The sequence below is a fragment of the Dunckerocampus dactyliophorus genome, chromosome 2 (assembly GCF_027744805.1).
Source record: "Dunckerocampus dactyliophorus isolate RoL2022-P2 chromosome 2, RoL_Ddac_1.1, whole genome shotgun sequence".
NCBI classification, from domain to species: Eukaryota; Metazoa; Chordata; class Actinopteri; order Syngnathiformes; family Syngnathidae; genus Dunckerocampus; species Dunckerocampus dactyliophorus.
In genome coordinates this window covers 12919289-12946624 of record NC_072820.1, presented here as the reverse complement: position 1 = coordinate 12946624, position 27336 = coordinate 12919289, and the positions used below count along the sequence as shown (strand labels likewise).

Here is a 27336-nt window from a genome sequence, read left to right as displayed (position 1 = left end):
TTCCCCCTATAAAGCCTTCCGAAAAAAACTCCAAAAAGCGCCACCAACGCTCCATCTACATATGATGTGACGTGCATATTAACCAAGCTACAGCGACATTGTCATTATTATTATTAACATTGTTACTCCGATGGAACTACGTTACTGGCGTATTGACACCTTGCCACACCACACCAGCTAGCTACTAGCCAGTTAGCCACTAGCTTCACTCACACATACTCAACCGCAGCGTGTCACAACGCGCTCACAACAGCTCGGGCGACTACCGAAAGGTAAAGCCGCATATTGGAGCTTCTGCTGTGTTTTTATTTTTGAGTGTGGCAAAGTTAACGCTAGGTGTGGGCGTTCATTTCTACGTTGCTATGTGAAATCAATGCGCCAAGGAAGGAAGTTCCGCTAATGCTTAAAAGAACCAAAATATGACAAAATACTGTAACTATTACATGTTATCATGAATGTACCTCTTACTACATGGTTACGGCATGTATATAAAACCATAAAACCTTGTTGGAGGTGTTTCAATAGCGGCCTTTGTAGGCGGCATAGGTGTGTCCCATTACGTGCAGTAATGAGCTGTCTCTTTTTGTCTGTTTTTATATCTTTTATAACACTGAAAAGAGAAAGACGTGTGTTCACGTCCACCATAAGGCTTGTGGAGGATGGGCAAAATTCCCCAAAAAGTGCAGTTTTCCTTTAAATCCAAAATACTTTTGCTTTTAAGAACAGTGTTTTGTCATTAAATGGTGAGGAACATGCTGTAGCGTCATGTTAACGTCAGCGGTCATCTTTATTGTACATGTACATGTATTTACAGAGGCTGTAAAAACATACATCAGCACAAAATGAAGCATTACTATGTGTATTAATCAATACAAGAGAAAACCCCACAATGTTGACAATTAAAAGATTTTATGCAATCACACCACATCTCATGGTATGATTGGTGGAAAAATATTATTTCTAGTCTTCATGTGGAAATTAACGACATTGGCTATTAGTCACAAAAACTTCACATCAGTTTCTTGAAGACAATCAGTAGTGAAATGTATTAATGACGACGGGTCCATTCCAACCAGGAGTCCCCAATCTGCAAGCAGACATAAAAAGAAGATGAGTGATGAAACCCTAAATAAATTCCACTTAGCACAAATCATCACCGCCTGCAAAAGTGTCTCAGCATGAAATATCAAGTGTGTGTGTGACATCCCGGCACTGACACTGCACTTTTTGGATTATGGTGTGTGTGGAGTTACCATGAGGGACTCCCTTCTCATGACTAGCGATACACGGCTGACTTTGAGCCCACGCTACGTCACCCTTGACCCTCAAGTGTGGAGCGGCGAGAAAATTCATCCAGTCAACGGGGAGCTGTCCAATCACACCCGAGGGAAATGACACACCCACTCAACAGGGAAGACACGGTAACAGTCTGCTTTAGCCACGTCATGGAAAAGACGCTTTATTTAGTATTGTGAGAGCAGCTTGTGTGTTGGCATTTTATTTTAAAGCATGTACTGTCGTTACACAGTGGCTGTGACTTCAGTCCTAGATGCAATCCTTCAGACATGGAGCAATTATGGGAGGCCTCAGGGCTCTTCTGAGCTCCTCTATACTGCTTACCGGTGCTTAATGTATGCACTATTGTAGTCCACAGACAGCAGCATTGATAAATACACTCACTGGGTCACAACATTCAGTGCAGCTGCACAATGAGACACAATACAAGCGCTGAGGTGATCGTTTAACAATATCGTCGTGGTTTGCAGCAGTGTAGAAATGCACTGCATTATGCTGACAGCTGTTTCTAATAATCTGACCCCAAATATTAGCAGCATATTTCAGTATGATGCAGATATACAGTAAGATCGTTTTTAACTGGCTCTCAGAGTGTGCAAGCGTACCTAATAGTGTGGCTGGAACACCAAACAAATTATTAGTTAACAGTTATTAGGCTCCACACAGGGGCGTCATATAGGGGAGAAAGGTTAGGACAATTCCAAGGGCCCCTGACTGGCAGGGGTCCCAAAAAATAGATATATGGTGACAAAAGCTGTTTGGGCGCTGATTGTTTTGTGATTTTTTTTTCATGGGGTAAAATAGATTGATTATGAGGGAATACATATAAAATAAAGACACTTTGCAGTAATAGCCATATTAACATTAAAAATAATCCACCTACTTTTATTATTCTGTACAAAAAAAGGTAAAACATTTCTATACTGTATATATATATAATATAACTAACTTATAATTAACTGAACTCTCTTTTTAATATTATATATCATATAATGTACATATATTTTAATGTTTATATATTTTTAACTGTATATATATATATTTTTTGTCACAAAAAAATATTACATTTGTTGTATATTGTGAAATATTTGAGTGTTAAAAGAGTTCAAGTATAGCTACAAAATGTGTGACCATGGAGTTCTCTCTCTCTCGCTCCCTCACTACATTCACACACACACACACACACACACACACACTTCTGCTGACATTGTATCTGTGCAACAAAGACGTCCCCGGCAGCCCCCTCATTATAAATACATGTCATTGGATCACAGCTAGTCTGAATCCCTGCAAGTCTGCTGCGCTCTAAGTGGCCGTGACTGAGCCCTGAATGGGTGGCCGAGTGACAGCTACACCAATGGAGCCAACAGAGAGTGTGTGTGTGTGTGTGTGTGTGTGTGTGTAAAGGGAAGGCCATGGTCCATTCCCTCCTCCCCACCCAGCCAATGGGAATGAAATCTTCTCAGCAGGACAAGGTCAGAGGTCATGCTGTGTGTTATATACACACGCATATACACCCACCGGACACTTAATTCGGTACATTTCTGATATGATGGTGATCTGGCTCATCACTTAAAAAGGACCACAACTACGAAATAATTGTAAACGCAATGCCTTTCGTTTTATGGCACTGTTAAGAGTGTGCAGTTGTACCTAATGAAGTGTCTTGCGCTACGCGTTTGACTAAAGGGGAAATGTGGGACAATAACTTTCTTGCTGCCTAAACAACAAAGTAGCACACATATAGACAGATAGAACAAGGTGTGTGTGTGTGTGTGTGTGTGTGTGTTAAAGGAGCTCATCCTATCTCATTTTGCAGCCAAAAAAAGTGCCACCATCCCAACGGAACCACAAACCAGGCCACAGTATTTTCCTCGCTGTCACAGCCCTCCCTGCATACGCTTTCCCTTATTTCAAAGCTCTGCATCTCTCAGCGGGTACAACAAACCAAGTTCCTTCTTTTACTCCAACCTTGAACCCGCAGTAGATAGGACCTGAACGTGAAATCAGTGTATAGTGGGATAATCCCTCAGCAGAAGATATGAGGAATATGTGCATCCCACTTTTACAATGTTGTTACAGTAAGACGCGAGGCACTGGCTGCTGTTACTCAAGCTGACCCTCAACCCTCCACACCGAACATGGAGCTACATGGCACATCCTAAATGTTACATCTAGTATTGGTAATAACAATATGTTGATGTTATGTTATGTTATGTTATAGCATGTTAAGTTATAGTAAGTAATGTTACAAGACATACCCAACTCACCAGACGAGACGAGACAAGACGATATTTTTAACATAAATTTGAAGAAAAGTACAATGAAAAAAGATGACTCGACAAAAACCTTTTTATTTAACCGGGTCACAAAATAATGCAGGTGTGTTTTGAAATGTTTATTGCCCTACAAATTGACACTAAACTATCTTATAGTCAACATTTTTGGGACCAAATAATAATAGATCATAATAATGCAATATTTACTTTCATATGTCGTCTTTCACTCTGTAAAGTTGCAGAATTGGCATTTGTGACGTATTTCCTCACAGGCAATTTGCACTGTCTGTCAAACACTCTTGAAATGCTGGCTTTTCAACAAGCGTGTCGGCATTAATAGTTCCAGCTTGTAGTTGAACAATGCCAGTTCAATGTTCTTTGTCTTATTTACTCGTCTTTGTCTATTTGCGTCAAGGCTGTCCAGCTGTCCTTTGATATTGATAATAAAAAAAAACATTATACATATATTTAAAGACAAATGTTTGTGTTTTTATTAGTTATTAGTATCATAATTTTAGCTTTTTCTAGTTACATTATGCCTTTTTACTCTATTTTTCCACGTTTTGGTGGGTTTTTGTTTATTTTTGTAATGATCCAGGTTCCACAGATTGCCCCTGCGCCACTCTTTGGACATCCATGCGTGTTTCGCCAGGAAGGTGAGGTGCTGCCAGGCTATAGAGGATTGTGTCCAAGCTCTGCCCATTTGGTTCTGTCACTGGTCAGGGGTTGGGTTGCCGTGTGAAGGGGTTTATGCAGCTTTCAGACCCGCATTGCATTGCACAGCAGTACGGAGGCGGCGTTGCACTGCTGCTCATCTGCGCGGCAGATACTTCACATTTGCGGTGCGCTTGTATTTACAGTAATTACCGAATCAATGCATTACGCAAAAAACATTTCCTGTCTTTCACTTTTAATGCGCATCCCTACTCGCTGTATGGAGCGACAATGCCGCTATGTTGTCAACACGGATCTCCTCTATGTATGAGGTCTGTTATATGAAGCGCCGCTGTGGTTGCCACAGTACCATTATTAATGTCGATGGTGATTGATGGTAATGGCAATTAAGGGTGCAGACAAGTCCAAACAACTACAAAGGAAAAAACAGCGACACGTCACCCACTGATGCTGGGAACACCGAGGTTGGTTGGATTGCAAGGTTTAAATTGTGTGTAAAGCACTTAAGGTGTGGTTACAATCCTGCCTTGCGCACTGCCACTTCCATATTATACTGTATTATCATTCATACTTGCAATGCCACAGTTCACAGTCTGATTGGCTTCTGGTTGCCATGTTCTCGCAAGACAGATTTTCTCCAAACAAGACATCTCGTCACAAGATCTCGTGACACCCCTAGATGTTACATTATGTTACGGCGTACATGCAGAATACACGTGTAGGTCTAATTGTGGTGTGAGAGTGCAGTGCAGCATATAGGGAACGTCTAGCTTTTTTGTAAAAGATCTGAGCCTGAGAGGAACAATACGGCCAAAAAGCGAGAACACAATGAGCAAAAATTGTGAAATGGAGAATAATGGAAAGCCTGCGAGGGAAAACGAGAGAATGAGGGACAAAGAGAGATGTGAGCCTTAAAAAAATGTCAATGTGATGCCTCCTTTAGGCATGAGTGAGAAACAATGAGGCCCAGTGGTGTGCGAATGGTCGGGGAAATACGCTTACAAACACACACATGCACGCACACACACCCCACTGAGCCCGAGTCTGTGCCAGTGAGACAGGTCTATGGGTCTATTGAGGGAGCTGTCCCTTTCTGTAGAGCTAATGAAGCCTGCAGCCACAAGCATAAAGAGAAACAGAGGTATAGGCCTGCTTGCACTTCTTCTTGCATTCACCCACTTCCTTTCCTTCCTTCCTTGACCACTGCTCCTCTTTAGGGAATGCTGCCTTGCTCAAAGGGAGGAAGGAACCGTGCAGAAGAGCTTGATGGAGTAATTTGCCTCTGGAAATGTTGTTTATACCCTCAACGTCAACATTCTAAACATGTTAAACTAAACTCTTCTTCTCAGTTTGCACCAGTATCAATGCTATCTACATTTGTGTCGCTACCCCATCTTTCTAAACTATATACTCTTGGATAAAGATATTTAATCTTGGTGTATTATTACTGTTCCATGAGATAACAATGCAATACAATACGATCACTTGATTTTTTTTTTTTAATGATTTTTTAAATGGGTCACAAATGTGCAGCGTATCAGGCAAAAACTCCATACTATCACTCTAGAAAATATGCATCATATGGTTGAACTCCCAATTATTACAAAGATTGATCCATTCTGTGATGCTATGAAAGAAATAGAAACAAATCGTGTAACGTTCCATCATAAAACCTTTATAACTGTACAGGCAATGTTTGAAGTAACACTTCACACATTCTTAACTGTTAAATATAAAAGTAAAAAAAATCAATATGAAAAGCAACTAAAACAAAATAAAACTACTTGGGTATTGTATAATTAGTTTATGTTTTTACATTGATTTGAATGATCTTTGCCTTCTTTTCTGGAAAGCACTTTGAATGACCTTGTGCATGAATTGCGCTCTCTAAATAAATTTGCCTTGCCTTGCCTATTTATGTGAGCGTCTGATTTGTTTAATTAATTGTGGTGGTCAAATTGTGCTAAGCAACCGGTTCCACATCCTGTTCTGTGGTTGCCATTACTTTGCTTTCTACTGGCCATGACCTTTAGATGCTCACTAAGCTTTTCTGGGGTTTTCTGTCCTCTGTCACCGGGGGAAATAAAGATGGAGTATTTATTTTGCCTTTGGCATTGCTGAAAATCTTTTTTCTTTATTTTTCTCAAGCTGTTGTGCCTCCCCTGAAGTTCTCTGACGTCACAAACTTTGAAACCAGCTGCTACAAGGCTTTTTCTTTTCTACTTTTTCTCAGTCTCAGTGAGCTGAAGGTTCATGCTGAAGGCATCACAGCTATCTTCTGTAAAAAAAAAAAAAAAGCTTTTTTTTTTTACAATTTAGGTTGATTGACTTTTGGGGTCTTTGACTTTGAATAATAATTATTTAAAAAAAATTAGATTACAATTACATGATTCTATATTACAATAAATTCCAATATATTACAATCAAATATAAGAAATATTTAAAATTTCTACTAGGGCCGTCAAAAATAGCATATTAACGGTGGTAACTAATTGATTTAATTAATTACGTAAAAATGTTTACCATCATTAACGCATGGGCATCATGTCAAGCCCTATCTCTCTGTTATGACGGCAGGCGGAGCCATAATAGCATCCCTAAAGAGTCACACAGAGTCTGTTTCTCTTGAGTAACTTCATTCTGACGTGAACACATCAACAGCAGTGCAATTCCATCACCATCATGTATCTCCAACTCACAAACACGTCTCTAGTCCGACGTGTATGTGTGGTCTACATAAACAGAACGACAAAAAAAACAGTAAGTGCATATTCTTATCGCTCATTAACGCAAGTCTTAGTGCGGACGTACAATTTGCTGCATTTAATGCTTGGAAATCCCAGAAAAGACATGTACACTCAAAACATGTCAAGTTATGTAGTGTCTTTGAACGCAACCCTTCATTCAAATGTTGGCCGCTACTATTAAAGAGACTAGCAGTCGGCAAATACATTTTCAGACATGTGTGATATCTTTTAGCTTGATTTAAATTTCCAGTTCATTCGGAGCTGTTAATGCTTACAAATAAACATAATTACGTCCTGTCATTTATCTCTCTGTTCATAAAATACAGCAAGAATGGGCACATTTCAAACATAGTGGCAAATGGTGATTAATCATGATTAATTCATTTGAAAAATATGATTAATTTGATACAAATTTTGAACAGCCCCAGTTTCTACGTATTTCAGCGAGTGCTGCTGCGTGACACAAAACATTGTTTGGATGAAAATGATGTTTGCTAGTGACTGCGGCTAACTTGCACCCATAACATTTAGCTTCTGGATGTGAGTTCAACCAACACTTGCCTGCTCTTATTATGTCGGGGTCACGGGCGTGGCCGTCTGACCCCTGCATGCTGCATGTCTGATGCGACTCCCCTTAAATCCGTCCCCCCTGAGCCGCCAGACTGGACGAACAAAAGACGGCACTGCTTATCAAAACCACTTCATTAGCATGGTGCGAGGGCCCAGACAACAAGCAAAGAACCAGACAGCCCCTTCAACTGGCCGTGACCCATGAACTCTAGGGTCTTCATTCACCTGCTTACGACAGCAGCGGTCTCGCCAGCCCAGGACCGCTGTGTTCTGTTCCTCGCTGCATTCCCACGCATTGGCAGTCTACCACCGCCGTATTTATTTGAGAGACATGATGGAGATTTGCATTGTGTCTTTGTGTCTCGCTGTCTGACACATGACACGCGCACGACAATGAATATATGCTAGTGTCCTCACTCTCTGCTGTTTATCCTCCATTTACGAGCACATGAAGGGTAAACTCGTGACTTTTCCCTTCCTCTTCCTGATTGTTTGCGATTGGTCCAAAGCGGCTCCGTGTCTCCTCATTGGACGACACCAAAAGCGATGTCTGGCAGGAGTGTTATTTTTGAGACAGTGTGGATGCCGGAGGAGGAGGAAAAGAAAAAAAATGGGTTTGCGGCGCCGTGCAGCATATGGACGCCGCTTTATGCAAATGGGGCGAGATGCAGACGCATGTTCACAAATGCAGACAAACGACCCCCCCTCTTCCTCATCCTCACCCAGCCTCTCATTAATGGGCTACTAAAAACCAGACACCCCACCCTCCCCTTCTCCTCAAATAATAACCTCTCCACTAAGAGCCCCCCCACACCAGTCTCGTCTCTCTAGAACCCCCAAAATGCACCCCCCCCCACAACTATCCTCCTGCGACCAGACAGTGAATCATGTGATTTGCGTGACCGCCATTTTGCTTCGAAAGCAGCTGCCTTGATGGGCGAATGCAAAGAGGGCAGAACCCCGTTCGTGTGAATGAATGAGACAGAAATAAGAGCCAACTGGATGTCAAGATTTAATTTCATTTCCTGCAACAATTTCTCCTGAAACCTAAATCTATATCTTGCGAAATCAGCCACCTCGCCATAGTCGCCAGACAGCGTGTGCATGGAAATGAGACGATGATGGTCTGTCCTGTTGTGGAGCTCTGCTTAATTATAGTGTGTGTGCTTAATGCTGTCATCGGTGCATTATTTATGTGCGCGTGTGCGCGCGTGTGTGTAGTAGTGACAGAGCGCTATCTGATTAAAAAAAAAAAAGAGCTTAATCTTTTCTAGTGACATTTGCATGCAAACACCATATGGCACAGTGGGCAGCCTTAATCTCAACCGAAAACCGACAAAAACAACACAGCTAATACACCTAAAACGCTCACGGCTAACCACGCTTCCAAACATGGCCTGCATTTTGCCGTCAACAATTTGGAGAGGGGTATGCAAATGCAATTAGCCCCCACCGTTCGCATCCGACTATAACGGCTAAAGCACACAGATAGCGAAGCGCCGACACGCGCCCCGCCATCTTTGGCAGGGAGGAAAGTCTGGCGGCCATTTTGTCTGAAGCTGTGCCCATCTGGCTGGAAAAAAACAAACACACACTCACACAACGAAAAAAAAAAAATGCCTGCATGGAGCGATGATGAGGGTTTGTGATTGGAGCGCTGCAGTGTGGCTGCAGCTCGCTGGCAAACACTCCATAAACAGCTGCAAGGGTCGGAGTGGCAACTCCGATTTTGAGTCTGAGCTAACTTTTAAATGCTGCACAAATTTTGTCATAATGCACAAACATCAGTGCACGCCACCAGACCCCTTTAAGCCAGGTTCATATAATTTATTCTGGGTGCATGTTTTGCTTTTTGTGGCTTTTTGCAAGACTTCATCTAAGAAAGACGACGATAAGTGTTCTGTTAAGCCATGTTTTTAGGTTTCTACTTCCCGTTTGCTTTGTTCCACTTCCTGCTTTGTTAGCTTCTCGCGCTAGCTTGTCACTTGTGATCAAATGGTAGTTGTTAATTTCTTTTTATACTTGTGTTATTTAATGTAACAACGTCTATCCGCCCATTATTATTTTTGATCTGACTGAGCAGACGTGTTTGGTCTGTTAAGCCATGTTTAATGCTGGCGTGTTTGTTTTTGTTAGGTTTCTACTTCTTGTTTTTATTTTTCACTTCCCGCTACAGTGGCAACTTAAACTAGCTAGCTACCTGTAGATTGGCTAGCTTCTATTTAGAATGCTTTTACATTACATTGGTGGTTTATTTATTTAAATACTTGCAAAATGTAGCAACATTTATCGTTCTTTATTAAGTTGCTCTGATTCGTTTTTTGAATGCTGCTTTTATTTATTATTTTATTTTGGTAGGTTTCAATTTCCTGTTTTATTTTTCCACTTTCTGCTATGTTAGCGTCTACAAAAGCCAGCCAATCAACAGTTGGCTAGCTAGTGTAAGATGAATAACATTCTAAGTAAAAGCTAGCAACATGTAGCAACATGTATCACCCAGAAGTGCAGAAGTGTTAGTTTAGTTCAGCAGTGTTTAATGCTGTTGCTTGTTTTATTTTGACATGTGTCAACTTAACGTTTTTTCCTTCATTTCCTGCTAATTTAGCATCTCACACTAGATAGCTAACGGCAGATTGACCAGCTTTTTACATTTTTCTTTAAAGAATGTCTGTACATCACGTTGGTGGTTGATTTCTTTTTATACTTGGGTGAGATTAAATGTAGCAATGTTTATCGCCCACTATTAAGTTGTTCTGATTGAGCAGAAGTGTTTGTTCTGTTAAGCCATGTTTAATGATGTTCCTTGTTTTATTTTAGAAGGTTTGTACTTCCCCTTTTCCCACTTTCTGCTATGTTAGCATCTTGCACTAGCTAGCCAACTGCAGACTGACTACCTTTTATTTAGAATGTTTTTGCATTACATTGGCGGTTGATTTATTTTAATACTTGTATGACATTAAATGTAGCAACATGTATCCCCCATTACTATGTTGTTCTGACCGAGCAGAAGTGTTTGGTCTGTTAAGCCGTGCTGCTTGTTTTATTTTGGTAGGTGTCAACTTCCTGTTTTTTCCCCATTTCCTGCTAGTTTAGCCTCTTACACAAGCTAGCTAACAGTATATTGGCTAGCTTTTTTTTTTTTTTTTTAAGAGTGTTTATATTAGAGATGCGAGGTATTTTATTTTCAAGCCGATATCATTAACTCATTTTTTATGGGATTTATCGGTATGGTGTCATAATTCCCTTATATCTGTCCTATAATTATCGTTTGTACAACACATTGATGGTTGATTTCTTTCAATACTTTGGTGAGATTAAATGTAGCAACATTTATCACCTACTATGAAGTTGTTCTGACCGAGCAGAAGTGTTTGTTCTGTTAAGCCATGTTTAATGCTGTTGCTTGTTTTATTTGAGAAGGATTCTACTTAGCATTTTTTCTCACTTTATGCTACGTTAGCATCTTGCACTAGCTAGCGACCCGCTGTCTTTCATTTAGAATGTTTTTACATTACATTGGTGGTTGATTTCTTTTCATACTTGTGTGAGAGTTAATACAGCAAAGTTTATCACCCGTTATTAAGTTAAGAGAGTGTTTAAAGAGTGTATTGTTTCTATCGGATCCATACACTGCACTGCGGTACCAACCAAAAATGTGGATACACTTTCTCAGCTATTGAAAGACAAGGTTTTTTTCATACTTTGGACAAATAGCGTATTAGACACGGTTAACCGTTGCTTACACAACAGTTATGTTAATAAAGGTTCGAACAAATATAATTAACCTCAAATGGAAAATTTGTTTTGAAATCTGTACAAACGAGCCATGCAGATGAGATGCTAAAAAAAACTTACCATTAGATAGCGAAGAAGCTTGCTTTCTTCGCCGTTCTGTCCATTTCTCTGGGATGAGGGGGAACAGAAAGAGTTTCTGGTTTGCACAGACATTTGTTCAGCTCGCCTGAGCAACAGCAAAGCAAGAATGGAGGGAAAACTAAAGGTTGCACTGTCGAAACAAGTCAAAAGTCCTATTGAAAGAAGGCAGGGAATATGTCAATCTGGAAAAAAAGATGAAGAAAAAGAAGTATCCCTCTTGGCTGTGTCTCAGCTTTCAGGGTATTGAGGTGGGAGGTGATGGGGGACCCCCTTCAGCAAAACCACACAAGTGGAGAAGGGGGTCCGGTCCAGTTGAGAGGGCCCGTCCTTTAGAGGCCTGCGAGCCCCGAGGCCGCAGAGAACCAGAGGAAAGCCCCACTCCAAGGCGAGCATGCTTGGTATTGATTTCTCCTGCATGCAGAGGTGCTTCTCGCCTTCAGGGAGCTTTCCCATCCTTCCTCTGCCCACTCACTGTAGCTTCCTGCTCAGGCGTTCACGGTGCTGAGCTTGGACCCCTGGATGGAGGTGTGGGCCACAGGAGGAGGAAGACAAGAGCCCACGGCGATGATGATGATGAGCTGCACCGGGGGGGTCGTCTCTGAGTTCAGTCATCCAGCCTTGCAACCACCCACTTGTTTCCATCTGTAAAAAAAAAAACAAAACAACAACAATAGAGTGTTTTACCAAATCTCACCTTTGGCATTCAGCATCCCTCCGTTCAATGCAAATGTGAATGTAAACAGTAGAGCTTTGATTAAAAATATGTGGGAAGAAAACGCCAACTTGCTCTTTGCTAACCTGCCCCCAGGCGCTCACTGCTGCACGCTAACAAATGAAAACGTGCAGTTTGAAGCACACTGGAGACGTGGAGACGTTTAGACAGGAAAATAGATAAATCAGGTTGGAAACAATTTCAAATCTTACTGTAGAAAACAATTAAAGGTCCCCTATTAAATTGACTCTTTCATGATGTTCTAACACTAATATGTGTCCCGAGAGCCTGTTTATGAGTACCACACGTGAGAAAACGCTATCATCTGCCTCACGTGTTTGCTCCGCTTTTGAGTGAAATGGGCGCTTTTGAAGTTCTGAGTTTTCAAGACATCACGAAGTAAAAACCTCCTTCCTCATGGATGATACCGCCTCTGACCCACCCCTAACTGGATGAGCCCACAACGTCCCAGAGGACAGATTTGCATAAAAAGCAGGCTTCACTGCACATCTTAAAATAAAGCCTGGAGCTCTGTCAACTATCCGTCAGTCAGCTACAGATGTGGAAGCTGTAAGTTTGATCATCAGCAAACAGGCTAACCCAGGGGTCGGCAACCTTTAACATCAAAAGAGCCGTTTTGCCTCCTTTTCCAGTGAAGAAAAATAGTCCGGAGACACAAAACATGACACAGCTTATAAACTTTGAAAAGTTTGAAACCTTTTAAAATGTCACCTGTTGCAACAACGTAATTCAACCAACAGACGTGCAGCGTGCATGTGTAGTCCTACTTTGAAATCATTTAAAAGTTTTTAGTTTTTGTGAGTCGCTCAAGTGGTGATGTTTGTAGCCATTCTCTTGGTCCTGTCCTTGACTGTCTTCGCAGAGGCATTTCTTTCATCTTCCGAATAATTTCCTGTTTATTTTTTAATTCGGAGAATGGATGCTCTGACATTTTTATGAACGATTCTTTCACGTATTCGCCATCTGTGACCAGCTTCCCCCTCCTTACGATCTCCAGTGCGGCCGGCACAACACTAGCAACTGTGCAGTAATTGAGTATGGAGCGTTCATCCACTTCTTGGATGTACGTATGCTTGCTCTGCTCAGACTTCCGTAGTAGTTACGAAATCGCTTTCTTAAGCCCATCTGAAATTGCGTACTTTTCAGAAAAAGTGTTTGTTTTGAAAATGTCTCTCATTGTTACCTTTTCTGCCGTCTGCTAATTTCTCGCCACATATCAAGCGGGTAATCCATCCATCCATCCATTTTCTATACCGCTTCTCCTCATTAGGGTCGCGGCGGCATGCTGGAGCCTATCCCAGCTGACTTCGGGCGAGAGGTGAGGTACACCCTGGACTGGTCGCCAGCCAATCGCAGGGCACATATAGACAAACAACCATTCACACTCACATTCACACCTATGGACAATTTACAGTTACCAATTAACCTAACATGCATGTTTTTGGAATGTGGGAGGAAACCGGAGTACCCAGAGAAAACCCACGCACGCACGGGGAGAACATGCAAACTCCACACAGAAATGCCCAATGGAGATTCAAACCCACTTCTGTGGGTAAACCATCAATCAATTTTCAATCGATTTATTTATATAGCGCCAAATCACAACAGCGGTTCTCTCATGACACTTTGCACATGGAGGTCACCTTCATAAATGAAAAACAGAGAACCAACTGAAACCCCACATGAGCAAGCATGGAGGCGAGAAAAAAAATTCCTTCCGGGGAAGCCGGCGTTATTGGCAGTAAAAGCAAAGGAATATGCCCCATTCAGATTTTTGTGAACACACGGCCCCCCTCTTGCTCATCCAATGAGCAGTCAGAACGCAGTGTAGACTTGCGGCGAGTGGGATATTTCAAAATCTTTTCAAAAATGCACATTTCCCTGAGCTCGGCATGGGAGCCACAGCATGGAGGGTGAAGACCCGCGTGTAGCCAACCCCTGGCTAACCTATCATGATGCTGCTATGAAAATGCGACTGTAGCTCACATAGCTATGCTGGTGCTACTTCCTGTACTAGTGCTTGTGCTAATGTCCGTGTCTTCCTGTCCCACACATGCTCAATGCTGTATGTGATATACGGCATCTACGTATTACGTATGTAAAACATAGATTAAGTGCACAATAGCACTTATTGGAACCACACACTCTGTCGGAGACAGGCCTGGACAAGCACTCTTAGACTGTCTAGGTAAGAAAGACCCGACTTCAGAAAAATAAATAAATAAAATATTGAAAAATAAATTGGCGGTCTTTCCATTATTTTGCAGAAAATGCAAAAAATGCAGAAAATTGACAGGTATGCTTTGGATACCCTTGATATGAGGGTACATTTTGCACACCCAGTTATATTCCGTTGTCACACGACCAAAATCAACCGATCGTCAATGTTTCTATGCGCTGATCCTACTCACAGTTTATCTTGTTGTCGTGCTACTACAATGTCATCTTTTATGAGTGTTCTTTTCTAAGCACAACAAATTGCAGACACCTCCATCACATTCATTGTGGTGTAAAATGAAAAGGACAAAGCAGCCAGTGAGAAAAAGGGACGCTCTTGTGTGTTGTATCAATTGGAGTTGCCTTTCAACAAATACAAGGAGGGGAAAGAGCCAGAGTCTACCGGCCTTGGCCTGGGGACTGACGTGGGGGTGAAGATTTCGGACACAATACCCCCATTGAGCAGGGTCCACGCATGGGTGTTAACTCCCCATTCCTTCACACACAAAAGGGGCCCCCAATGTTGGTTCAGGGCAGCCCTCCTCCGCCCAGCAAGAAAGAATGGGGACGCATTATCAGGATGGGGTGAGGAGACGGGTGGGAGAATATGTTTGTGCGCTGGGAAGGAGAAAGGGGGTGCGTCACTGTGACCTATGGCTTTGGACTTGACGGACACAACAGAGATGTGTCCATGAAGACAATCACATGATAGCCTTGAATAATTACTTGCTTTAAGACCATGCAACACAATATTCACAATTCTATCACAAAGTGTTTGTCAACAGGTCTGCTGAAGGCACACACCTTCGACATGTTTTTATGTCCACTTCGACCAAATAGAAAACACACATTTCTGTACTAAAACTGGCCACTTCATTAGGTACACCTGTGGTGCATCTCAATAAATTAGAATATCGTGCAAATGTTATTTGATTTCAGGAGTTACATTGAAATAATAGACTGAGAGACCAATCGCAGATTAGAACGTTTTTCCCGTTTTATGAGATATTGAATTTGGCTGTAAGCTCTAATCATCAAAATTAGCTTTCTTACACGTATCCAATATTATCCAGCACTATACCGATATCATTCAATGGTGATACAGGCAGCAGTTCTTCCCTCAAACTAATGTCGTGTAATGAACACATTATGTTTTTTCTATTGGATGCATTTTACATCCCTTATCACAATGATTTAAAAACAATTAAGATATACATTCTTGACATTTTCACTCACTGTGTAGCGAATCTATAGAATATAAGACTTTCACTTTTTCGATTGAACTAAAATAAATGAACTTTTCATTCGTTTGTTTGTTTGTTTTAATTTACTGAGATGCACATGTATAATAAGATCCAAAACGGCTGCCTTGACAAAAACCACCTAACCCAAGGGAGAGACAAACCTGACAAACAAACCTGCTAACCTGCAAAATGGCTTGACTTTTAGTTCCTACGTTAAGAGAGTAAACAGAGTCAAGGGTGAGCAGAAAATTCCACAGAATATGTTCCAGAAAAACATTTTTTTGGGCATGTTGGGAGCATGTTTGCCAGAACTTGTTTTGTCATGTCGGACATGCCATGGCTGACTACATGCAGTGTTAAGGTAATGTAATCTAAGGTAACGTCTCTTCAGTGTAACATTACTGACACCTAGACAGAATAGTACATACGACCTGTCTTTCAATAAGATGCAGTGTAGTTTAAAATTGTTAAACAACTAATAGATGGGTGGACCTAAGGTTTTGGCCAGTGTGTATGTTTCTAATTAGCAGCTCTTGTCAATGATCTATGTTTACTTAAATGCATGTAAGAAGCACAGCAGGTGCACGCCATACTGTGTGATGTCGCTGCTTGTGATGTATTACCTCACTATATGGAATAACTATTCCGGGAAGAAAAGGCAAAGGTATATAATTGCCTGCACCTGGATTTAATGTACTAAAATACAACTTGCTTGTGCAGGCTGTCAGTTTGAGGTGCTTTAAACGACACGATTGGACTTTATCCTCATACCTTTAAAGGGCTGAGTGCAGGAATCACATCCTCCAATGACTTTTTAAAACATCTTTAGCACCCCTCCAAAGCCCATTTAACAAGCACTCGCTTCTCTGCAGTCGCTTGTTATATCTGTGCTTATAAAGGTGTTTGTGTTTGTGTGTGTGTGTGTGTGTGTGTGTGTGTGGGTGTGTGTGTGTGTGTGTGTGTGTGAGGCCGGCTGACCGCGTTAACAAGTCCACTAATGTATGCTTTTATTTCATATTCAAGACAGGTAAACTGGCGATAGTAGGTGGGAGGCATCTTTTTTTAAATGTACAAAGGAAGCTTGTGTAAAAAGCCTAATAAAATCTCGTGTGCTCATGATGTAAAAGACTAGTAAAACAGGATGAAGACCCCCAACACTCGCCACCTCCTATGGTGAGGCAACGAAGCACTGCCAAATGAGAGAAGAGACAGACTATTTCATCAAAAAGGCAGGCAGATAGAGGAAATAGATTAGGGAGTTCATAAACATGCATTGGCCGAGGAGAATCTCCAGGAAATGGAGTGAAAAGAGGAACAAGGGGATGCTATGTGTATGTGAGGAGGGGAGCAGTTTAAGGACTAACAAATGATGTCTGTCCTTGCTTGTCCGTCTGCATCCTGAGTGACACTTTACCATCTCATTGGCAGCAAGCGGGCACAGCAGGCAGCTCGGCTCTCACGCTTCCATACGATCCATCATCTTCCATCCATTTCCTTCACACACACTGTCTCAGCCGCAACCCGCGACTCTCATCTGTTCGCAGCCGCATCAAATCATCCCCCAAATCTCCTCATTCACCAGCGTCGCCTCGCCTCTCTTCTGCATTTTGTCTGAACTGTACTGCTTCTGTGGATTGATATGCCTTTGAACTTAAACCCCATGAAAAACACCACAACCACTCATTAAAAGTCCCCAAAAGCAGCAATATCCTTCTGACAGATCAACCGCATAAGTCTTGAACACACCAGAGGGACACATAGTAGAGCACAGACCTCCACCAAGGCTAAATAAACATGGATCAGGAACCAAATGATCATTACCATGCAAATTTAACACATTATTAAAACAACAATCCTGGATTGAATGCTAGGATATGCTGTTTTTACACGTATGCAGCCCTTTTCACCTCAATTTAAGTACAGTAGATCACCGCTTATTTGCAGGTTTCTTTTCTCTGATTTAAATTAGAAATATATTTTAATACAAAGTGGTTGGATGGCGTAATCTGCAGGGGAAAAAGAGGGCTGCAGCTATGAATCCGGCAGAGGGCGCTGTCTCACAAGTCAATTCACTCAACTTTTTCCAGCAGGAAGATGCTTTGACAAGACGTGATGTTTGCAAATGCAATACTGTATATTACAGTATAGCTTCTTAATGTGTAAAACTGAAATTATGTTTATTAACTGCGGGAAGCTTTTAAAAAAATCAACTTTGGGGCGGTTAAAACTGAGAAAACCGAGCCACATTGAACGCATCAGTCTAGCAAAGCAATGGAGGAGAACGAGGGTAAATACTGGTGATAGGGAGACTAATTTTATTTGCCAAGTGGAGACTGTGGAGTATAATACCGCAGCTCTGAGGCTTAGGCACAACAACAAAGTAAGCTAATGTTAGCATGTGTGTTCATTTTAGTCAATTTTCTCCTCAAATGTTGAATTTGCTTCACCAATGAACAATCCACAGTTGTTTACTTCACCCATATTGGGCGGCAGTGGCTCAGGAGGTAGAGCAGGTCACCAGAAAGTTGGCGGTTTCATTTCCTCCACCCAGTCACTGTCGTTGTGTCCGTGGGCAAGACACCCACCTTGTCTCCAGTGCTGCCCAAATTCTTTATGACCCTTAAAGGCCACCATATTTCTTGGTCAACATGTATAGCGATAAAGCTAGCTAATAATTTAGCAAACTTGCCTGTGTTTTTGACAGGCACAGTTAAAAAAGAAGCAAATCTAGTACATGTAATATGTGTTTCAAATCTACATTCCACACCATTATGTGTCACAAAACATTTCAAGTCAATTCAAACAAGATACATGAGCGTCACACCACTGAAGAAGCAGCTATAGCAATGCATTCTGGGACTTGTAGTATCAAGTGGGGCGTGCTTTACATACTAAGATTAGATATAGTGGGCCGCACGGTGGTCTAGTGGTTAGCATGTTGGCCACTCAATAGTTAAATAGTTTGGGGTCCAAATAAATTCGCATTACACTTTGACCGCTTTTGAGTGGTGAAAACAATGGCAGATACAGCAACCGCATAAATAAATATAAAAATAATTATTATGTTGCTAGTTAGTTATTTTTTTTTAATGTTTTTAAAAACTCATGTCATATACCTTCATAGACATCTAACCTCGCTCTCAGAGGTTTTTAAGAAAATATTTGAGAACAATTAAGTGAAATATGGGGGGGAAATTGAATAAAATATACACAAGCTGCAGCAAAATGCTATTTTTTTTTTGGACGATGCCCCACAAAGTTGGGCAGAGTTTCATGGAAATTAGTTGAGCCGTTTCTGTGTAATCTCACTCACTAATAAGCAAACATATTGCAGTGAAAACAGAACCGATGGACGTGATTATCTTCTTTTTCGCATGCAGGTTCACCCCCAACCCCCCCCTTCAAGATCTGAGGAGTAACATGACCCCGTGAATATATTTCCCAAAATGTGCACAAACAAGACTCATCCTCCCAATCCAACACTGTGCATAATCTGCATTCTGTCCTGCTGGAACACTTCTGGCTCTCTTCATGTGTGCTGCTTCAAAGGCGGCCCGAAACAGCAGGATACACACTCCGCTAACAAACCTCATTAAGGGCCCATACACACCTCCTCTATGCTAACACTATAGCTGTCACACAGACACTCTCAATGCACATGACGGCCACACTGTCGCCACAAAGCATCTTTACAGAGCTAATTAAGGACGGTCCCCTGCTCTATTTGAAACTCATCTGAATAGGAGGGAAAATGACAACGAGGGAGTACGCAAAGTAGACAGTGTGAGATTAAAAGCATGCATGCGGGAAGAGGGGGACTAAATGACGGAGACTCTCCTGTGTGCGGTGTTTACTATACTGTGATTGGTGTGCCAGCGTGCAGGAAGAGCCACGCAGGGCAGGAATGGGAGGAAACAGTAGCTTGGTGCACCATGCACGGAGGGGGTGAAGATGCCAAAAGAGCAGCTGCAGACATTTCTAAAAAGCTCTTGTAGAAGCTCTTAAACATGAGCGAGTGACTAATAATGGAAAGAGGAAGAAAAAGACACTTAATACATATGTGATGCTTTTGACCTTCTTTCCTTTTGTGCAGGATAATTGTTTTAGAGGAGCATGATAAGTGCCCCTGTCTATTTCAACACAAGAGCTGCTAAACAATTTGTCTTTGGTTGCCAGATCCTCAAAAAACCCCTCCTCCTGTTACTGCTGTATTTTTCTTGACTTTCTACAGAGATTTGTGGCCATTTTTTTTTACAGGTACAGCTCAGCACAGGTACATTGTGTGTTCCACCCTGAAACAGTTTAAACGAGACACAATACACGTTGTACACACATTGTATAACAGCTAACCATTCAGCTAAATTCAAGAAAAAATATCAGCATTTATTCAACAATTAAAGCGCTGATATATATTTTTTGCACACATAATATACATATAATATAAAGTACATTATCTAAAGTATATGATTAATAATAACAGTGAACTATAATAATAATAATAATAATAATAATAATAATAATAATAATGCAACAGTAATTATTTGATTTATTTATTTATTTTATTAAAAGACACTTTGGTTAACATTCACTCAACGCATGAAGGTAATGATAAAATAATTTTTTAAATTAAACTATATGGAAAGTACAAAAAGCATTATTACTGATACTAACACTGCAGCTTCATGGGATTAACACACATACAATATAATGTACAATATGTACAATATCTAATAAATAATATAATTGTAAACTGCAATAAAGGAAACAAATATATCCATATTAGGTATTATTTGTATATTTGTATTTATGTTATATACATTATATATATATATATATATATATATATATGTTTTTTTCTTCTTAAATGTCACATTGATCAACATGTTCAATGAACAATTCCCTCTATCTAGCCAGCTATCTAGCTAGTGTGAGGCTTTGTTGAGTCCACAGTTGAATTTTAAGTTCAAGTTGAAGTTATGACCTAATTGTTGTCCCGTGATGAGGGAGAGCAAAGCATTCTGGGATAATGGCAGGTGTCCCCCATGTCGCAGCAGACAGCTTGTTAATTTGCACGACTCATATACGCACACACGCACACACACGCACACACGCATGAGGGGAGTGTGTGCATGAGTGTATATATCAGTGATGGGACTTGACCCTAGCGAGTTGCGGCAGTGTTTTCGCGTCTTGCTGGGCGTGGGAAAAAGACGGGAACCCTTTTCACAGCTGCCTCGGCTGAGGCCTAGACTGCTGGGGGGCCCCTGTACCCCCACCTCCACCACCCCTTCTTACACCTCCATACCCTTGTCCGACTAGACCCCCTCTCCTTCCCCTTCAATCCTATTCAAGCTGCGGCCTAGTGGCTTTCAAAAGCAGGGCCCCCCGCCCCTCCCTCCAAGCCTTCCCAGCCCTTCATAAATACATCTTATTATTCAAGCCCTCGTTTGCATAGAGATTCCAAAGAGATCCCCACTTTGCTCGTGAGGCCTTTATGAAGCGCACAAGTGCAAATTTCACTTTGGTAATCTCCCAGTGTTAATATTGGTTTAGTGCACACTTTAAGGAGAATTTGAGAAATTCCCTTAAAAAAGTTGAGCATTAGCAAGGAAGCAAGCGAGCACTTTGTAACAGTGTGTATTCCATCTGCCAGCGGCTATTGTACAGTGTACCTCAGCCACTCATACATACACACACTGACACCTCCACCCCCACTCTCTGCAATGCATTACTGCAGAGATTTATCTGCCATCAGCCTGTATAATACTGGGGTTATAATTTACATCCACTTTAGAAAACAGCATCGCGGGCCCGCTCCTTGCATATGCTAATAGCAAGCTTGGGAAAAATCGGGCCAACTCAAAGAACTCCTTACTAAATTTGAATAACTGAGCTTTCTATTGAGCGCCAAGGTTGTGGAACCATGAAGATTTGACCTTGGTGATAATATGTACTTAGTGTTTAATTCTTAATGCTGAGAAGAGGAGGGAGGGGGTGAGAGCTAAAAAAAAATACAAGTACCATTTAGAAGAAAACAAATAATTTACCCAAATTTACGTAACATTTAAGCATCCGCTAAACGCTTCCGCCGTGGCTGAATTATGCATTGGCCGCACACCTTTGTGCACCATAATAAGGAGACAAGGGGAGGTTGTCACGTCCAGGCATTAAGGACGAAAAGGACAGAGCCACCCAAACACTCTTTCCACATGAGCAGGTCCAAAACGTGGGCTTGAGCCCCGACGCCTGCGCCTCGCCTAACGGGATAAAGAACCGCAGCAAAGATTACACGGCCACCTCCCCGGCACCTACCACACTCTCTACCTGACAAATAGGATCATCGTGTTTAAAGGGATAAAACGCTGACTGCATGAGAATGAAAGAGAGGTGTGTGTGTGTGTGTGTGTGTGTGTGTGGGGAGGATGAGTGCAGAAAATGATAAAGCAGAAACAAATGCACGGCATGTACAAAGTTTGCAACCATCACCGTTGGATTTGTTGTTTCAGCAGCGCTAGCATGACCGTACGGTAACTACAATGTGTTTGTTTGTCCTTCTATTCATTAGTGAGTAGGCTATTTCCTGGTTCACAGAAAAAATGACTAGACAGGAGGTTCTGTCCTGATTTTGTGGGATGGACGCTTCCATTGATGCCACAGTTAGAGCAGTGGTTCCCAAACTTTCCACAGTCCCGTACCCCCTTCAGACATTTGACCTGAAGCCATGTACCCCCTACACCTGCACACTTAAAAACGATACTCTAAGCACACAATGAAACACCTTGCTCTGAACTGTTTCTCACCTGTTTATATACTTATATCATAGATTTTGGGGGGAAAAGAAATCTAAAAAAACAACCTGTTGTCCTTAATTGAATATACACCAGGACATCATCCAGCTGTAGTGCGTAAAATTCACTAACTTTTTGAAAAACATCGTCCGCCATGTCATTGATGCGCCAAGAAACAGTGCTGTTTGATGACATCAAGGTCTGTATAGTTTTTCTGTCCCGAATCAGCGCTAAAAAAAAAACCTTGTCTTGACTTGTTTTTCAACTGCACATGTACTGGTCAGTGCAAACCCTCAAGAAAGAAATTACAGAAAATCACAGAAAATGCACTAACTCATCACAGCACCACATAAGGAGACCGGCTGTCATTCAGCACACAATATGAATGAAACCTTCAAGACTAAATACGCTTAATACACAACATCATCATCAGACTTACTTATTTGTTCATATAGCGCACACAGAAGACAACTCCCTGTTCACATGATGAGGCGTTCAAGCGCACTGCGTAACTCTGTGTGTTCTTTCAGACGCCAATGTAGTAACACTGATTTTCATTTTTATTCACATACCGCCATGACAATTTGCGTACCCGTGGGAGCACGTGTGCCCCACTTTGCGAACCAATGCTTTAGAGAGAACTGCATTTAATGGACTGAAATCAGACTACTATAGTGCATGTAAACACCTTAAATGCTGTGATTGTTTGGTCTGGTTTTTTGACAGGGGTAGCCAAACTTTTCCCACCAACTGCACATGGAAAAATCAAAGGATGCTGGGGTCATTTTGATATTTTTCATTTTGTAAAAAGGCTAAAGACAAATGCAGTATGCTAAGACGTTATATATATTTAAAGAAAAAAAAACAGCCGGCTTTGTGTTATCAGCATCAACATTCCAACCTTTTCTCCTTATATTATGCATTTGCGCGTGCCGTGGGCCATTAAAAAATGGGCTATTAGCCACAAATGGCCTCCGCGCCACACTTTGGACACCGCTGCTTTATTGCACGCTCTATTCTCCAACAAATGTAAGAAGGTGTGCTTTTTGGATGGACAAGGACTAGAGAAAATTCATACTACAGCAGCTGAAAAACAGAAGGAAAACCTACTTGTTTTGAGAAGTAGTCAAAAAGTATGACATGACACCTTAGCAAGTTCAAATTTGATTTAAAAAATCTATTCAAAATCTCCCAAAATCTAATGGGTGCATTTTAATCTGAATAACCATGAAGTTCAAATTACACATCCAATACGTCTTCATGGTGCAAGTGAACTACATTACAACTGCGCAATTATAATCCTGCAGTCTGTTGGTACTCCAATAAAAGTCACCCAAAAAAAGGAAATATTTTGAGTCCCGAGAAGAGCATCTTCAACAAGTAAAATATCTATTCGGCCAAAAATGTAATTAGACTCAACATGTGTTTAGTAGTGTGTACGATTAATTGAAACATGAGCGTAAAGGAGTGACTCCAACAGTAAAAAGAAGGTCCTACTGTATCTTTATCCAGAGTTTTACTAAAAATATAATACCATGCACTACACTCATCTAAGATTCATGGAAACCGATTTGGCATTTTATGCATAATTCTGCTAACTGTCTCCATCCTACTACTTATGTAGACCAGCAGTTTTCACATTGTGCAGCAGGTCTCCATGGGAGGTTCCAGATGACTTAAAGGGAAGGTGCATCAGCATGAGAAAAAAAAACAAGAAATATGTTCTTCAGCTATTTTTAAAGGCAAAATTACAAGATTTTTAGTTTCTATACAGTGAGAGGGAAACAGAGTCTGGGGTTAGCAGAAAATGCACAAAATATGCCTCGGAAAATCGCTTTTTAGTCAAGTAGGGGAGACCCCAAACTTAATATATTCTCTGTGAGAGGCTACTTGAATCACAAAACTCCTAATTTATACAATTTAGTTCATTTTACTGTATTATTCATGTACTGTAAAAGGGTAATTAAAACAACAAAGCATTCTGCACGCTACTATACAGACAGCAATATGAGTGACATAAAACTGATGTTGCGTACAAATAAAAAGGCTTAAATGCCAATCTCCGATGTGTGTGTTTGTTTGAGGCTGTTGTTGATGGAAAAGCTCGACATAAAAAAAAAATCTGCATCATTTTCACTCCTACACATTTTTACACAACCATCTCTATCCAAAAAACAAGCAGCACCGTAGCCCACATGCCTAAAAATTAATAACAACAATACATGTGATGTCCAGGCGCAGACTTAAAGTAAGGTTGCAAATGACAGGTGAAGCACGTGTGTGTGTACCTGCAGGCCGATGGACAAGCCCCTCATCCTCGCCCTTGCTGGGCTTTTGCACTCAGATGGCAACTTTTCAGTTGATGTCGACATCATTCTCCTGAAAAGGAAACACAAAGAAGACAATATAAGCACCTGAGAACAAAATGGAGATAATGCATCTTCCTAGAGCCTCATCTCCTATTGTCTTGCATGTACTGTGTGTGAAGTTTCATCCAACATGCACAATCTCTGCGTGCCGGTTGCTAAGCTACTAAAAAAAAAAGAACAGTACAGGTCACGCTGCGTGTTCCCTGTAAAACAATCACATCACCAACAGCTCTTGTCTGTAACAAATATTGTCAGTCATGGTCTAAATAGAGCATGCTGGGACTTCAGGGACGTTCCAGTCCTGTCTGAGACACTCTGAGAATAGATCAAACGCCGCTGCTTGTCCTATTTTGTTGTTTTTTGGCAAAAATAAAACATTGACAAGCTTGGGCGACAAGCGAGGACGAACAAATGACATGATATGTTAGCGTATGCCTTGCAGGAAACTACACTTGACATGCTGCAGCTTCACCTTGCATTCACTTATATACATCACACTGGTAATGGGAGGGTAATGGCGGCCAGGGGACATGGCACCCATTGAGCAAACCTACATAGAGGAGTCTGCAGGGTGAATGCAATGCCTCAATTTACCGCTTAAAAATCCACATAAAAGGCCAGTGAAGGTCAGATCAACTCAATTTTTTTAGTATACTCTTAATATTTGCCCACTATTAATGTCTACCGTTTTCCTTTCATAATTACTGCACATAGTTTTTTCAAAATGTTGATTGTTCTGTCTAATACATGCCACTGGGCGCTTGATTTTTCTTCTGAATCAATAAAGTATCGTATTTGCTGTGATAACCATATACTATATTTACATTTCACTGCATCAGTTTCACAATAATTGCATATGTGTGCTTTTGTGCATTTTCTATTCCCTACGCTCTCACATGCACTCTTATAAACAAACATCTAAGAAAAAGATGGAGGCTGCTGCCAACAACATCACGTGACCCCCGAACTATCCAATCCCATGCAGCCTTTAACTATTTCTATCTCCCACAGATATGATTACACTTTTACTCCTGTGATGACAGTCTCCCCCATGCACCTCCTTTGTGTCTTAAAAGGCAAAGCATTAAACCGACTGGTGGATTCTTAAAGGCGCCATCAGAGCACAGCACAACACATCGTCAAAATGAACAAATCGTAAGACGCAAGTGTATTTTCTGGAGCTGCGACCATATGCAAGCTTCCCCCTCATCATCATCGGCATCCATGTATACATGCAGCCTCCCTCCTCCGGATGCTGCCCGCCTCTCCACATGTGTGCTGGTTCTGAAGTGTTCGGCGTCAGTCGGTACTTTCGGTTCTCTAGCTTTATGAAATTAAAACTCATACAGCTAGATAACCAAAGATACAAACTAAGCCTTGTCGTCTCTCTTAAAGGGACCACGGCCGGATCCGGATCCAGATCACATGTCACACACGCACGCTACACATCACGTATGAGCACACGGCATCACAGGCGCGTGTGTTTGGGACATGAATGCACATCATGACAGGATGAATAATGCGGCTTAATCAGACAGAATGAGCTGTTATTCAACAACATGCACACCTTAAAGCTGCTAGCTTTCACTAATTAATAATAAAGTGTCACAACAACGAACAGCAATTCAGTCACACTTACTTGCACATCAGGCTCACTCTACTCCTCCTCTTCCTCACTAAAGCCCCCCCCCTCCAAAAAAAATGAACGAGCTCAAGTCCAACCTTCAGATTGCACAAACCTCCACAAGAAAAAAAAAACACAACCGGAGTGTAGTATTTGCAGCACAAAAAGTGTGCAGTCACTGTGATGTGCAACTCCGAGTGGTCTGCACCGTTTCTCGGAGTGCGACTGACAAGTGCAGAGTGCACATGGTGAGCGCACGCACACACACACACACGCACACGCATTAACTCCGCCTCACAAGGTGGGAGGGAGGAAGGGAGGGAGAGGAAAAGAGAGAGCGAGAGAGAGAGCGAGAGAGAGAGAGAGAGGCGGGAATCTGAAAACATTGTAACTCATATGAAAATGAATAAAGGTGTTTAGTTTAAAGATTCATTTTCTGAGGAAATGGTGTTACTGATTTATTCTTCTGAGTTTTATTTGGATAAATCCCTCTAAGAATCTATTTTAAATGACCAATTTCGTTTGTTTGCTGCTTCACGTGCAGTATTTTTAGACAGTAGTTTTATTTTAACAACTGCTTCAGTTTAATGTTTTAATCACTTCCGTATTTTCTTTCTATTCCGCTTCATTTGGAATGTTTTTGATCACTGTATTTTTTGTTTGAATCGACATGGTCTTTTTAAGCCAATGTAATATTTGTCGAAAAGAATTCCACATTTTAATTCATGATAATATTGTTTTTTTTAATTCAGACTAATATTCTGAAAAAAAAACTTAAAACCCCCCTTGATAATTGTATTTTCTCCAGAAAACAAATCCAAATAATATGGGGCCAGCATAAAATCAGACTAAAATCAAATAAAAATGTAGAATAATTAGAATAAAGGACTTCTGGCATAAAAAATAATTCTATACATT

General features: G+C 41.2%; 1 long non-coding RNA gene across 1 annotated transcript; it reads right to left on the bottom strand.

Moving 5' to 3' along the window:
* Positions 1-768: 768 nt before the first annotated feature.
* LOC129176694 (uncharacterized) lies at positions 769-26672 on the bottom strand. The gene is made up of 4 exons (XR_008569489.1): positions 26434-26672; positions 24714-24804; positions 11423-12085; positions 769-1087 (listed from the first exon to the last, which is right to left on the bottom strand). It is a non-coding gene; the product is annotated as an uncharacterized LOC129176694 (long non-coding RNA).
* Between the last annotated feature and the right edge of the window lie 664 nt (positions 26673-27336).